The sequence below is a fragment of the Polyodon spathula genome, chromosome 3 (genome assembly GCF_017654505.1).
Source record: "Polyodon spathula isolate WHYD16114869_AA chromosome 3, ASM1765450v1, whole genome shotgun sequence".
NCBI lineage: Eukaryota > Metazoa > Chordata > Actinopteri > Acipenseriformes > Polyodontidae > Polyodon > Polyodon spathula.
In genome coordinates, this window is record NC_054536.1 from 53,592,434 (window position 1) to 53,606,131 (window position 13,698).

Genomic DNA, 13,698 nt, shown 5'->3' on the forward strand with positions numbered 1-13,698 from the left:
GCAAAGTTTGTGGGGAATAATAGCCATTTTCTATACTTTTGAGGCATAAGCAATTAGGAAATAACACTTACTACCCAGGAACAAAAATAAATAAATAATAATAATTGTTACACGGTGTAATGATATACATATATATGTATTCTATAACATTATTTATTTATGTTTTTATTTCTTCTTTTCCTCCCTCTTTCTTCCTGTGTGATGAGCCTCAGTGTCATTCTCTGTCCCTCAGGCTGTGGCAGGAGCTTGTGTGCTGGGCTGCCTCTTCTATACAGCTTGTTTGCTCTCCGAGGAGGATGGGGAGTTTTTCTGGGTCTGGCAAGTCTGGGAATTGTGTGCTGAGATATTGTATTTGTGGGAAGAAGGATTCCCTTATATTCTTATATTTAGTGCACTGTAGTAAAAAGTGTATCTCTGTCTTGACCTGATTGAGCTGACAGTGATCACACAGCCTGTCCTCTTTGGGCAGCCATGTCTGCTGGTGTCAGCTGGTCTCGATGGCCAAACTGTCCTCACTAAGCCTGTACTTTGTTAAGGTCTGTCTCTGTTTGTTGTCTTTCACCCTGGTCAGGTATTCGACCAGGGTGTAGTGTCTTTTTAGGGCCCGATAGCATTCCAGTTTGCTTTGTGTTTTAGTGTGTCCCCCATTGAATAAGGTATTCTTGTTTGTTTTGTGCTATAATTTGGTTGACTCTAATTGTATGTGTTAGAGTGGTGCTGTCCGGAAGCTGGTTGGTGTTAGTGTGGGTTAGTGCAGTGAGCTTCAGGACCAGCTGGATGAGGGGACTCTGGGCTCTGCTCTTGGTATTGCAGGGCTTTATGGTGGTAAGAGTTTATGTTACTATTTTTTAGATGGAGCCAAAATTAAAAAAAACACTTTGTACAAATACATATAGGCAATACTGTAAAGCAAACAATGATTCAGAGTCAATATTCAACTGCTAAATGCAAGCATTATTAATACATAACAACACAGGTAATTATCTGCAATAATACTTAATAAAAGCAGCAAAACTGTGCAACTAGCAACAGTACTAAATTCCAGCTCTTTATATCAGTGGAGGGTCCTTATAGGAGGCAAGGGAGGCCGTGTCGCCTTATGAAATTTTAAAAAAAAAAAATTATATATATATATAGATATATATATATAATATATATATATATATATATATATATATATATATTTTTTTTTTTTTTTTTCATAGCATTATAATATAATAAGTATGCAATAAGACACGCCAGGGTGTTGGTTGTTCTAGAATAAATGCACGCCCAGGGGTGTAGAAAGGCAAGAGACCGTAGACAGAGTTATGAAATTGTCTTTTTTTATTCCAAAAAACAATATTTTTTTTTTATCCCTTTCAATAGCATGACAACCATTACTGAAAGGGAAGAACCCTCTCTGACCGTCAATCACTGAGCATATATAAAAAAGCTGCCCTATCAGGGCTCTGCTGTGAGAAGGAAGTCCCTCCCACCTCTTGCTGAAGAGAGTAATCCTCACAGTAGCATACTGCCATTTTCCCTCTCAATGCACTGAGTAAGGTCACAGATTGCCTCATGCGTATTTGTTCTGGAAATTGGCTGATTTGTTTTGTTCTTCGAGCCTACAAATTTATTCACACGGTACGTTACACTCTCAAGTGTTTTTTGAGATTGCTCTTGCCTTAAGTCTCTTATCAGTATTACTGATTAGAGCTGGTTTCGACCCCTCTTTTGAGATTGGTAAACAGCCGTAATTCTCTTTTCACTACCTTATGTAGTCAAAATTACTGTTGTGTGAGCTATTGTGGTGCTGCAGGGTGAATCTGCGGGCTTGCGGTGTTGTCCCCTATGCCGATTTACTTGGCCTCAGCTACCTTGCAGCTCAGGCCTACGTGCCCCTCCCAAGCCTCTGGCTTTCCATCGCAACTGCTCTTACCGTCAACGCCAACGCCTATTGACTCGGCTACATCAGCACACCATTGATCTCACTCTCCTTGGCGCCGACCCCAACGCCGAATTAACCCCTCACCGGCTTGGACAGCACCTCGGCTTCTGACGGCAATTAAACTTGGCACCGGTCAAAACACCAACCTCGGCGCCGATTGACTCGGGTGCTGGTGGGCGAGCTGGACTGCTCTCCCTGTCGCAAGTTTTCCAGAAGAATTAAGCACAGGAGGACAGCCCTGAGGGTGCTGAACGCCGCCTTCAACCCTAACCAGATCTCTGGTTGGAGACCAAGGCCAGGGCCAAAGAAAGACATGTCCCCTCCAAAGCCCAAGGGAGACCACCGAGAGGGCCCCCACCACAACTGGACTGACCACTGGACACGACCCATGACAAAGCTGTACCCAGGACTCCTGGGTGCTATCGACAATGAGACATGGTTACGCTCTACAATTCCAATTAGGTCCGCCACCCTTCAAGGGTGTGCTCCTTACCACCATCGAACCAGCGAGCATGATACTCTTTCAACAGGAGATCGCCAATCATCAACAGAAGAACTCTGTGTGCTTGGTAAACCCAAGCGATGCCCTAAGCAGCTTGTATTCCAGGTACTTCCTGGTGCCCAAAAGGGACAGCGGTTACAGACCTATTCTGGACCTCAGGGTCCTCAACAGAAGAAGTTCAACATGTTGACCGCACAGCGTATCCTCCAGTCTGTCCAGCAGGGCGACTGGTTCACATTGATTGACCTGCAAGACGCCTACTTCCATGTCCCGATCCGTATCTGCGCTTCACCTTTCAAGGCAATGCATATGAATTCTGCGTGCTGCCATTTGGCCTCTCGCTGGCCCCCTGCACATTTTCAAAGTGCATGGATGCAGCACTGGCTCCACTCAGGCTGCCATGTATTCGGATCCTGAACATCTGGACGAGTGGCTAGTTTGCACTCGTTCCAAAGCACGCACCGAGGCACACACAAAACAGGTCATAGATCATGTGACGAAGTTAAGGCTCTCCATACATCAACAGAAGAGCAACTTCGTACCGTCTCAGTCCACAGTGTTCCTGGGGATCAAACTGAACTCTGTGAGCATGCTTGCCTCACTATCGGAAGACAGAATTCGGTCATTGGAAGTCACCTTCTCCCTATTCAGAGAGGATGCTCTTCTACAGGTCAGAATATTCCAAAGGTTGTTGGGGCTGATGACAGCCGCCTCGAGAATCCTTTCACTTAGGGCTGCTGAGAATGCGGCCACTTCAAGCCTGGGTAAGTACAGTCAAGGTGCACCCGGTCCGGGATCAACACTGGCTGGTGCGAGTGTCCAGACAATGCAAGAAAACACTGGAGTGGTGGCTTCGTCCCGACAATCTCTGCCTCAGATCTCCCCTTACAGAAGGGAAGTTGTCACTACGGACGCCTTCAGCCTGGGCTAGGGAGCTGTCTGGAATGGGGGGGGGGGGATAAGAGGTCAGTGGAAGGGACATTAGCAGCAAGTGCATATAAATGCCCAAGAGCTGCAAGCAGTAGCCCTGGCGTTATCTAATTTTCGTCAGCAGGTAGCGCACAAACATGCTGGTCTGGACGGACAATACCACAGTGGTAGCCTACATAAACCACCAAGGTGGCCTGCGCTCGCCAGGCCTTCACCAGGCAACGCACATACTCCTGTCTTGGAAGCACAGAAACTTGCGTTCCACCAGGGCAGTTCACCTCCCTGGTGTGTAAAACAAGGCAGCAGACCTCCTGTCCAGAAGAGCTCCAGACATCTCGGAATGGAGACTGCACCCTCAGGTAGTGAAACAGATTTGGGAGAGGTTTCGTACTGCACAAGTCAACCTGTTCGCCACAGCAGAGTTCACTCATTGCCCCCTGTGGTTCTCTATGGAGAGAGACGGGGGATCCCTGGGAGTAGACACGCTACCTCCCCCCTGGCCACAGGGGCTCTTGTATGCGTTCCATCCACTACCGCTATTACCCCTGACACTAGAGAGGATCAGGGTGGAGAGAGCACAGGTTTTGCTGGTTGCACCCAGATGGCTGAGGCACCCCTGGTTTGCTCTCCTCTCCAACATGTTGTTGGACCAACCATGGCAGCTACCGCTATGCAAGGACCTCCTGAGCCAAGCAGAGGGGGTATTATGGCACACAAACCCAGCCCAGCTCCAGCTCTGGGTCTGGCTGTTGAACAGAGCCATCTATCCAGACGAGGTTTCCCAGATGTAGTGGTAGAGACACTACAGTCGGCTATGGCGCCGAGCACTAGAGCCCAGTATTCGTATAAATGGAAAGTTTTCCAAGACTGGTGCATTGCTGAAGGTCACGATCCGGTGACCTGCCCTATTGAGACAATATTAACCTTCTTATAACACCTGTTTGATGCGGGAAAATCCGTGTCCACTCTGAAGGTATATCTGGCAGCAATATCAGTGTGCCATGCCAAAAATGACTCTGTGTCCCCTGGGGCACACTTCCTGGCAGTGCAATTTCTTAAAGGGACTCTGAGGCTTCGTCCTCCCATGAAAAGCATGGTCTCCAAGTGGGATCTGGAACTGGTACTGAGGGTCCTTATGGGTCCCCCTTTTTAGCCCATGGCGTCAGCAGAGCTGTGCCCTGTTTCCTTGAGGGTGGTGACACATGTATGGATTTCACTGGAAATGACTTGTGGGTGACATTAAGAACAAACCCAGCCTTTTTGCCAAAAATGACGATATGCTACTGTGAGGTCAACCCTCTTCAACAGGATGTGGAAGGGACTTCCTCCTCACAGCAGGGCCCTGATAGGGCAGCTTTTCTATATATGCTCAGTGATTGACAGTCAGAGAGGGCTCTTCTCATTCAGTAATGGTTGTCATTCTTTTTCAGGGAATCAGGGTTATGGTAATAACCTAACGTTTTCACTTTCAGTCTTTCATAATCAAACCAACAACATTGCTGATAACGAGTTTTGAGGGGCAAGACTGAAATCATGGACTGCAGAGACCTCGTTTTCATGTGGCCATGTTGGAAAAAACATTACTGTGTGGAAACTCAAGGTTTCAAAGGCAGAAAGATCTTAATGAAGGATATTTTATGGAATAAGATTTAAAATTTTGATCATATTATTTATTACCGTTTATTTGTAATTTATTTTTTATTTGCCTTAATTCCTGTTATGTCTGTCCTTAAATTAAAATGTATATATAAAGAGATTGATTAATAATTGTGTACTTACCATAGTAAACTTGACAGTGATGCTACATTGGATAATTTTATTCACAAAATTATTAATAAAATCATGAATCTATGTTAATAGCTTCTTAAGCTCACCCACTTTTTCCCTCATCTCATCTGAAAGGCTGTTCATTTCTGTCAAGATATAAAGTTATTGAGTTAAATAACATTTCTAGCAACACATATTATGTGCTGAAAACCAGCGCACCAGTTACACAGCACATAACCAGTGTCTGGTTTGCAGCACATATTTGTTGGTGATGGCTAAAAACAAAAAATACACATATATAAAATAATACACATATATAAAAAATACACATATATAAGAAATACACATATATAAATAATACAAATATATAAGGCCAGTGCAGGAGAATTCATTATGTTTAGTTTTGCAGATAAGAATTATGCCAATACTGCTAATCTACATTTGAAAAGACATGTAGATTGTCCGTGACCTTTCCACTGCTTGAGGTCCCTTTCTGCTTGCAATCTCCATTGGCACTTGTATTTGAGCTCTCACTACAATTTTTCTATGGCAGTTAACCTTTTTTGGTTAAAGTGAAGTTTGCTGCTCTCTGCTTCATCCTCACTGTTTGCACAATCGCTTTGGGAGTCAGAGAACTATTATTATCTATTAAAAAAAAATAAAACATCACAGAAGTTATTCCAGCCATGTTAGGTGGTGATTATAACAAACACATGTCAATACATTGCATAATGTTAATCAAGTTATATTTTATAAAAATAAACTTCTTCTAAGATTTTATAGGTAAAACTCTGATGTGTCAAATTTTGTAAATTTTGTAGACTTGTCTCAACTAAAATGAAAATGTTGTGTTTTTTGGTAGGCACAAAAAAGTTTTTATTTTTATTTATTTTTTACCACATAAACTAAAATAAGTGCAATGAAATCCACAAGCCAATTGTCTTAACGCTAGTGCGACTAGAACATCACATGTAATATATGCCCGTACAGAACAAAAAAATACATTTGAGCAAAGTAATTAAAAAATGGAACTAAAATAAACTTTCCAGAAGTTTCCACAGTTAAGCTGAAGTTAAACACAGACTATAGGCACTACATGATTAAAAGTTCCTTAATACCAGTGCTTGTACTACTTACCTCATTGTGCTTTCTTTTGTGACATGCAGTCTTAACAGAATTCATGACCTTACGGTGTATTGCAGCTGAACAGTTTTTGTTTTTTTTTTCTTTTGGAACGTGTCGTCCTCTGTAAAACAAAAATTGCCACTTTATTTCAATAATAATTTCCAAAAAAATGCTATACATGATTTATAATTCCTCCTTAGTTCAATATTTTAGACAAGATTTTATGACATTTTCTTGTATTATATTTAGTGTTCCGCATTTATAGTTTATTCTGAATTTTTACGAAAAACTACACAATTTTTATTTATTTTTTTTTTTAACAGGAAATCGGTTTCATTGATTTATACCCCATTTTTGTCTATTATTCAATATTTTCCTGGTACTATTTTCAGGGAAATACACAATATTTTGATTAAAATGCTGTTTTATTTTGACATTGTTATAAGCAGCCTTACACTGCATCGTGTAGATGCACAGCAGACATTTAGATGTCCGAGGGTCAAATAACGTTTAAACTTGGTTTTGTCACAAAAACAACAACAAAAGTATTTCTCTGTCACTTCACAAATACATTATCACCTGATTATGTTGGCAAATCAAAGTTTGACTATTGTGGCAATTGCTGGTTGTAGTAATGACTAGCTTGATCATAAAATAAACTGAAACACTTACACAAGTGGTTTTCAAACTTTAGGCCCTGTACCCTTTTCCAAAAAAATCTAGTTTACCGTGCACCCCATTTGAGATAGGGTCATAATATACCTATGAAACGGAAAAAAAGTATTTTCTAATTACTGTGCTGAAGTAATTACTGATGTTAACTGCAAATATATATTTTTTAAAATGCCTACCTACCAATGCGATGGACGTGCTTGCTTTTTAGCACAGATTTCAGTAAAACTATACCCTGATTAGTAAACAATGCAGCCCATACACAGGGGTATGATATTCTGTATTTTAAAATGAATGAATAAGACTTCAAGTTACAAAAAAAATGAAGCGAGTCATTTAAAAATAAAATAAAATAAATAAATAAACAAGCAGAGATCTGTTCATGGAAAACTCCTGTTAAACTAATACAATTAAATTAAAACTAAATGCTACATAAAATTATTTAAAAATCCAACCAATAAGTGTGGCCAAATGAGTCCAAAAACAGGCTATGCTTTTGAAAAACAAAACCTAGTTCTAATTTAAAACAAAATCAGAAAGCAATTCTCAACAAAAGTCACGCACTTCTTCCAACAAAAATGCAAGTGTAGAGAGAATTTCCCTCCATCTTTGCTCCTTCAATAAGCGATCATGATAGGGTGAGGGACTACGGGCCAATTTCTTGACAAATGCTGCCAGTAGCCAATAGGACAAGCTAGCAACAATGGCAACAAAGAGAAAAGTTGTGCCCTGCAAGATGTGGAGCCTCGAAATTGAGGAAAGGATGGTGGAGATGTGGCAGGAACATCCGTGTCTCTTTGACATAAGTGACATTTCCTATCATGATCGCTCATTGAAGGAACAAATGTTTGCGACCACAACCTCTTCTACGTAACTGTCCAGATCGCTATCCAAACTATGCCATCTATAATTTAACAAGGAATAGAATGTCAAGGAAATTCATGGTTAAATTCATTTTAATGTAAGCATTTCCCAGATATTTAATTCAGACTCATGTCTGTGTGACATTCTGTGGTGATTGGGTTGTTAACACCGATTATATTCTTAACTAGATCTACTCCAAAGCTTGTTGATTAGACCAAGGCACAGGCCACAAACTGTATTAACTCTTTGAAACTCACCTTCCAAAATGCTATCTGATTGTCTGGTCTACTAAGGTGCCATAAAACTTATCAAGCCAAGCTATAGTGACTATGCAGTTATACCACTATTGTGTTAAAAGTTAGTTAAAATGCTTTAAGAATCATTTTAATTACATAACTTGTAGACACAAGTTTAATAGTTATTTTAAGTAAGTTTCTCATTAAACCTGGAGGGTTTATTGTGTTTTAAATGAACATTATAAACTAATAACTATTTTTGAATATTATCCTTTGATTGTATTATGATGTGTTTTACATGATTGTAATTGTAATTTTGTATATGCTTCTCTATTGAATGGAAATAAAGTTATATTGAATAGGAGGTTTAAATGATACATACACAAATAGGCAAATAGGTGGATACATTCCATTTCTAACACACCCTTTTTGTGTGACATGCAACTGTCTATCAAATACTGTGAACCAATGGAAGGACTGACAACGACTTGTTTACAGTACAAGAGAACGCCAATACATTGTGTTATTTAAACCCAAAACAAGGATTTTCTTTCTTTCTGGATTTGCTCTTTCTCTATTCAATCTCATCCCTCTTAACTCATCAAACTCTAAACTTCAAAGCTGGAGAAGATGGGCTCCCTCTGGAAAGACAAAAGCTTTTGCCTACAGCCTTCATGGAGATGCTGCGCTGTGCTGCTGTACAACTAACCTCCACAGAGAGGACAACCGTGTTAAGAAGAATTTTTTTTAAACATTACACCAACAGAATAAGTATCAAACTTATATTGTGAGTTTACGAATAACTGAACTGAAGCCATGATAATGATATTGTCACAATACATAATGTGCGTTTAACTAGATGCTGGAACATTGTACATGCGTACTTAGCCACGTGGAAGCTGGTACATGTATACATAATGCGTGACTGAACCGAACAATGCATGAGGGACTATTAAGACTGCTTCACTAATGGAGAACTCTGTGACCAGAGAGCACATCAAGGATTCATTATGAACATTTAACAATGCATTACTTTTCCTTGAATGTTTTATTTGGTTTCTTCTTTATACATGTTTTTAACTATGAAGCCGAACCTTTATTCTTCTTCCTCTGAGAATATGAATAAATGTAATAATAATTTGGATTGTTAGGTTTCTTTTTGTCTTATAACATATACACATTTATGATTGATTTGAAATACTTAAACATACATAATATTAATTGTTAATCTCTTTTCATCATGAATCTAGGGATAATTATGCCAGAATCGTTAGTTCTTATTGAGGCATCGTGTTTATTATGGTTAATAATTACAATATGAGCTATAATGTGTATTTTCTTTAATGGTAATTGGCAAGGACACAATTGTGACATAAATCCTTGATATACAACGTAAATATGCAAGACAAGAACCTCTAATAACCTTATCTATATGCCAGCAATATTTGGGGACCCCACATAGCGCCCCTCTCAAATAAATGAAAAGACAAAAGAATCGAAGTTGGTTGTGCTTTTTTTTTTTTTTTTTTAGCAAAATCTTTATTATAAGCAACAAAATAACAAAACTAAAATGAATAATTGCTGCAGTGCAATAGATCAAACAATCTTAACCATATAGCTTGCACTAAAAATAATTGTTTACTTATTGTCTCCAGCGACACCTAGAGGAGAGATAGAGAAACGTCAATCCAATTAATAAATAATGTTGGGCTGCTCTACCTGCCAAAGCCTAAAAAGGGCAGTCAACCACCACCTGTGATAAATTAAGCAAAAAGAAACCACACATGAATAATTAAAGTAAATATATTGAAGTATACCTACAAACCCACACCAGACTTAATAGTGCACAATTCTAAATGGAAAACACAACCCAGCAACCGACTTGACTGAATGTTCAATGCTCTATAGAAAAACTATAAAGACAAATAAAACCATGCGTATACACAAACTAAAATGAAGGGGACAATTATAACAAAAGCAATGTGCAAGATATAAACACAGGGAAGAAACCTACCAGAAACAGTGGCTGACGGCATTCCACATCCTTCAGTAAATAAAAAAAAACCTGGTTACGCCTCACCGCAACAACAAATTTAACACAGCAATTGCATTACATTACCTCAGGAGAGACCTGAATACTGACACCAGGAGTATGTCCGCCGACTCACCCTACAATATATCAATAAACAATACAATAAAACCAGAACATCAAAAGAGTACTACATTTAACAAAGATTCAGAGGGAGCAAAACAATAATGCAACCAGCTTACTTTGTCACAGGGAGAACCAGGGGAACACAGGAACACCGAAACACAGGTACATTAATTACCTTGCTCTGCTGCACCCTTGCAGTGCTGGTAGCGATAGCGTGGGAGAAGTACAGGCATGGAAAAGTGCAGAGCAATTTAGAAGCAGTTTGAAAGCAGGTTGACGGCTGCAGAAGAAACTAAACTTCAAAAAAAACAAAAAAACATCAACATGTTCTTCAAGCCAGTAATCTGTGACACCTGCATTATGTGGGAAATCCGAGAAAACCCAACAGCGCTCAACCAAGTGTGCGTAAAGTGCCGCGCGATCCAGGACTTGCATAAACTAGTAAGTATGCTAGAAATGAAGCTGGAAGAAATGAGACAGCAACAGGATCTTGAGGAGCTGGCAAACCCACAATTCATGGAAGTCTGTACCACCCCTAACAGACTGAAAGCCACCAGGGAGAGAGAAGGTCAGAATAGCTGGGTTCAGGTAGGCAGAAGCAGGGAAAAAAAGAAACTTCGTTAAACACAACCACCAGAAATCAAAACAACCAACAAATTTGAGCCACTTCAAAATTTTGATGAGCAAAACCAATAACAACAGAACGAAAGGAACAACATCCAGGACCCTATTAACAGTGGTGACAAGACAGCAAAAAGAAGGGAGTCATGAATCAAAGTCATGATTGTTGGGGACTCCATATTGAGAAACACAGCAAGTTAAATTCGCAGTTTGGACCCCCTTACTACAACAGTGTGCTGCCTTCCAGGAGCCTCGGTCAAGCACATCACTGAGAACGTGGACAGGTTCCTAGAACGAGGAGGAGACGACCCGGTAGTAGTCGTCCACATTGGTACAAACAATATTGGAAGAGACAGACCAAAATCCCTGCAAAACAAATTCAGAGAGCTAGGAAGGAAATTAAAAGACAAGACCAAAACTGTGGTATTTTCTGTTGTACTACCAGCAACTTACAAAGGACCATATGGACAGCTGGAAATTAATGGTCAATCTTTAATTTATGGCTGAAGACGTGGTGCACACAGGAAGGTTTCACCTATCTTGATCATTGGACCACATTCTACAACATCTGACTATCTGTATAGACGAGACGGACTGCACTTAAATAAAAAGGGAACCAGTCTACTTGGAGAAAAGATCCTTGAGCAGGTTCAGAAGCATTTAAACTAGAAAGGAAGGGGGGAGAAATCACAAAAAAACAGAAGGGAGACCCCATCAAAACAAGGACAACAACTCAGGTAAGACAACCATTAAATGTATTTATCTAAACGCTAGAAGTATCAGAAACAAAATTTTAGAATTTGAAGCTACTGCACTAACAAGTAACTATGATATGATAGGTGTTACAGAAACTTGGTTGTCTGAGAGTCATGGGAACGAATATAATATTTGTGGGTATACACTGTATAGGAAAGACAGACAGGACAGAAGAGGAGGAGGGGCAGCGCTATACATAAGAAACAGACTTGAAGCGCAGGTGTTAAACCTGGACAAAGAGAATAAAGCCGAATCATTATGGGTCAGAATAACGGACAAAAATTCAAAGGGCATAATAACAGGAGCATGCTATAGACTGCCAGATGCAGACGTTGAGCAAAATAATCTGTTATACAATGACATTAGAAATGCGTGTAGCAAAGGAGAAGCCATACTAATGGAGGATTTAAACTTCCCCAATATAAAGTGGGAAAATCTGGTGGGGAGCATGACAGATGTAATTGAAATGGACTAGAGGGGAGGCATGCCTTCCTTTAGTCTTTTCAAATAACAAAGACAGAATAACTAAAACAGAGGTGAGAGAACCACTAGCAAACTCAGGCCACAACATGGTCTCATTTGAAGTGCTTTTTAAAACCCCAAAAGTAATGACTAAAGCTAAGGTTTACAATTTTAGAAAAGCAAACTATGAAAGTATGAAACAGAGACTAACAGAAGTAGATTGGAGTAAAATAGAGAAAACATCCATAGAAAAAGGATGGCTGTTCTTCAAAAATGTAGTACTAGAGGCGCAAAACAATTACATCCCTAAAGTAAACAAATCTAAATGTAAAACTAAATTGCCAAAATGGTTTAATACATCAATTAAAAAAAAAAAAAATCAGCAAAGAAAGGCACTTTACAGAGCGTTAAAAAGGGACCAAAAAGAAAGTACACAGAAAGAGTACACAGAACTGCAAACGCAAGTCAAAAGTAGTTAGAAAGGCCAAGAGAGAAATAGAAATGAACATTGCTAAGGTTAAATGTTTAAGAGATACAAATGGCAAAATCGTAGATGAAGAAAAAAATAGCAAATATATTAAATTATTTTTTTTCACAAGTTTTTATAAAGGAGGATACTGACAAAATGCCCCACATGTCATCCAGTTCCTATCCAGTTTTAAATAACTTTAGCATAACCGAGGCAGAAGTGTTAAAGGGACTAGGAGCTCTTAAAATAAACAAATCCCCTGGGCCAGATGAGATCCTCCCAATAGTACTCAAAGAAATGAAAGAAGTTATTTACAAACCACTAACCAAGATCATGCAGCAGTCTCTTGACACAGGGGTGGTACCGACAGACTGGAAAATTGCAAACGTAATACCGATCCACAAAAAGGGAAACAAAACTGAACCAGGTAACTACAGACCAGTAAGCCTGACTTCTATTATATGCAAACTTATGGAAACTATAATAAGATCCAAAATGGAAAATTACCTATATGGTAACAGTGTCCTGGGAGACAGTCAACATGGTTTTAGGAAAGGGAGATCGTGTCTAACTAACTTGCTTGATTTTTTTGAGGATGCAACATCCATAATGGATAATTGCAAAGCGTATGACATGGTTTATTTAGAATTCCAGAAAGCTTTTAACAAAGTCCCGCACAAAAGATTAATTCTCAAACTGAACGCAGTTGGAATTCAAGGAAACACATGTACATGGATTAGGGAGTGGTTAACATGTAGAAAACAGAAAGTACTGATTAGAGGAGAAACCTCAGAATGGAGTATGGTAACCAGTGGAGTACCTCAGGGGTCAGCATTAGGTCCTTTGCTATTCCTAATCTAAATTAATGATTTAGATTCTGGTATAGTAAGCAAACTTTTTAAATTTGCAGACACAAAAATAGGAGGAGTGGAAAACACTGTTGCAGCAGAAAAGTTCATTCAAAATGATCTAGACAAGATTCAGAACTGGGCAGACACATGGCAAATGACATTTAATAAAGAAAAGTGTAAGGTACTGCATGCAGACAATACAAATGTGCATTATAAATATCATAAGGAAGTGTCACAAAGACGGCCGGAGTGGGTGGTGTCAGACCAGAAACAGGAAAATAAACATAGAGAGAGGTGGAGTTTGGTGGAGCTGAGTGGAGCGAATGCTTTCACTCAGCATTTAATAAATAAACAGAAC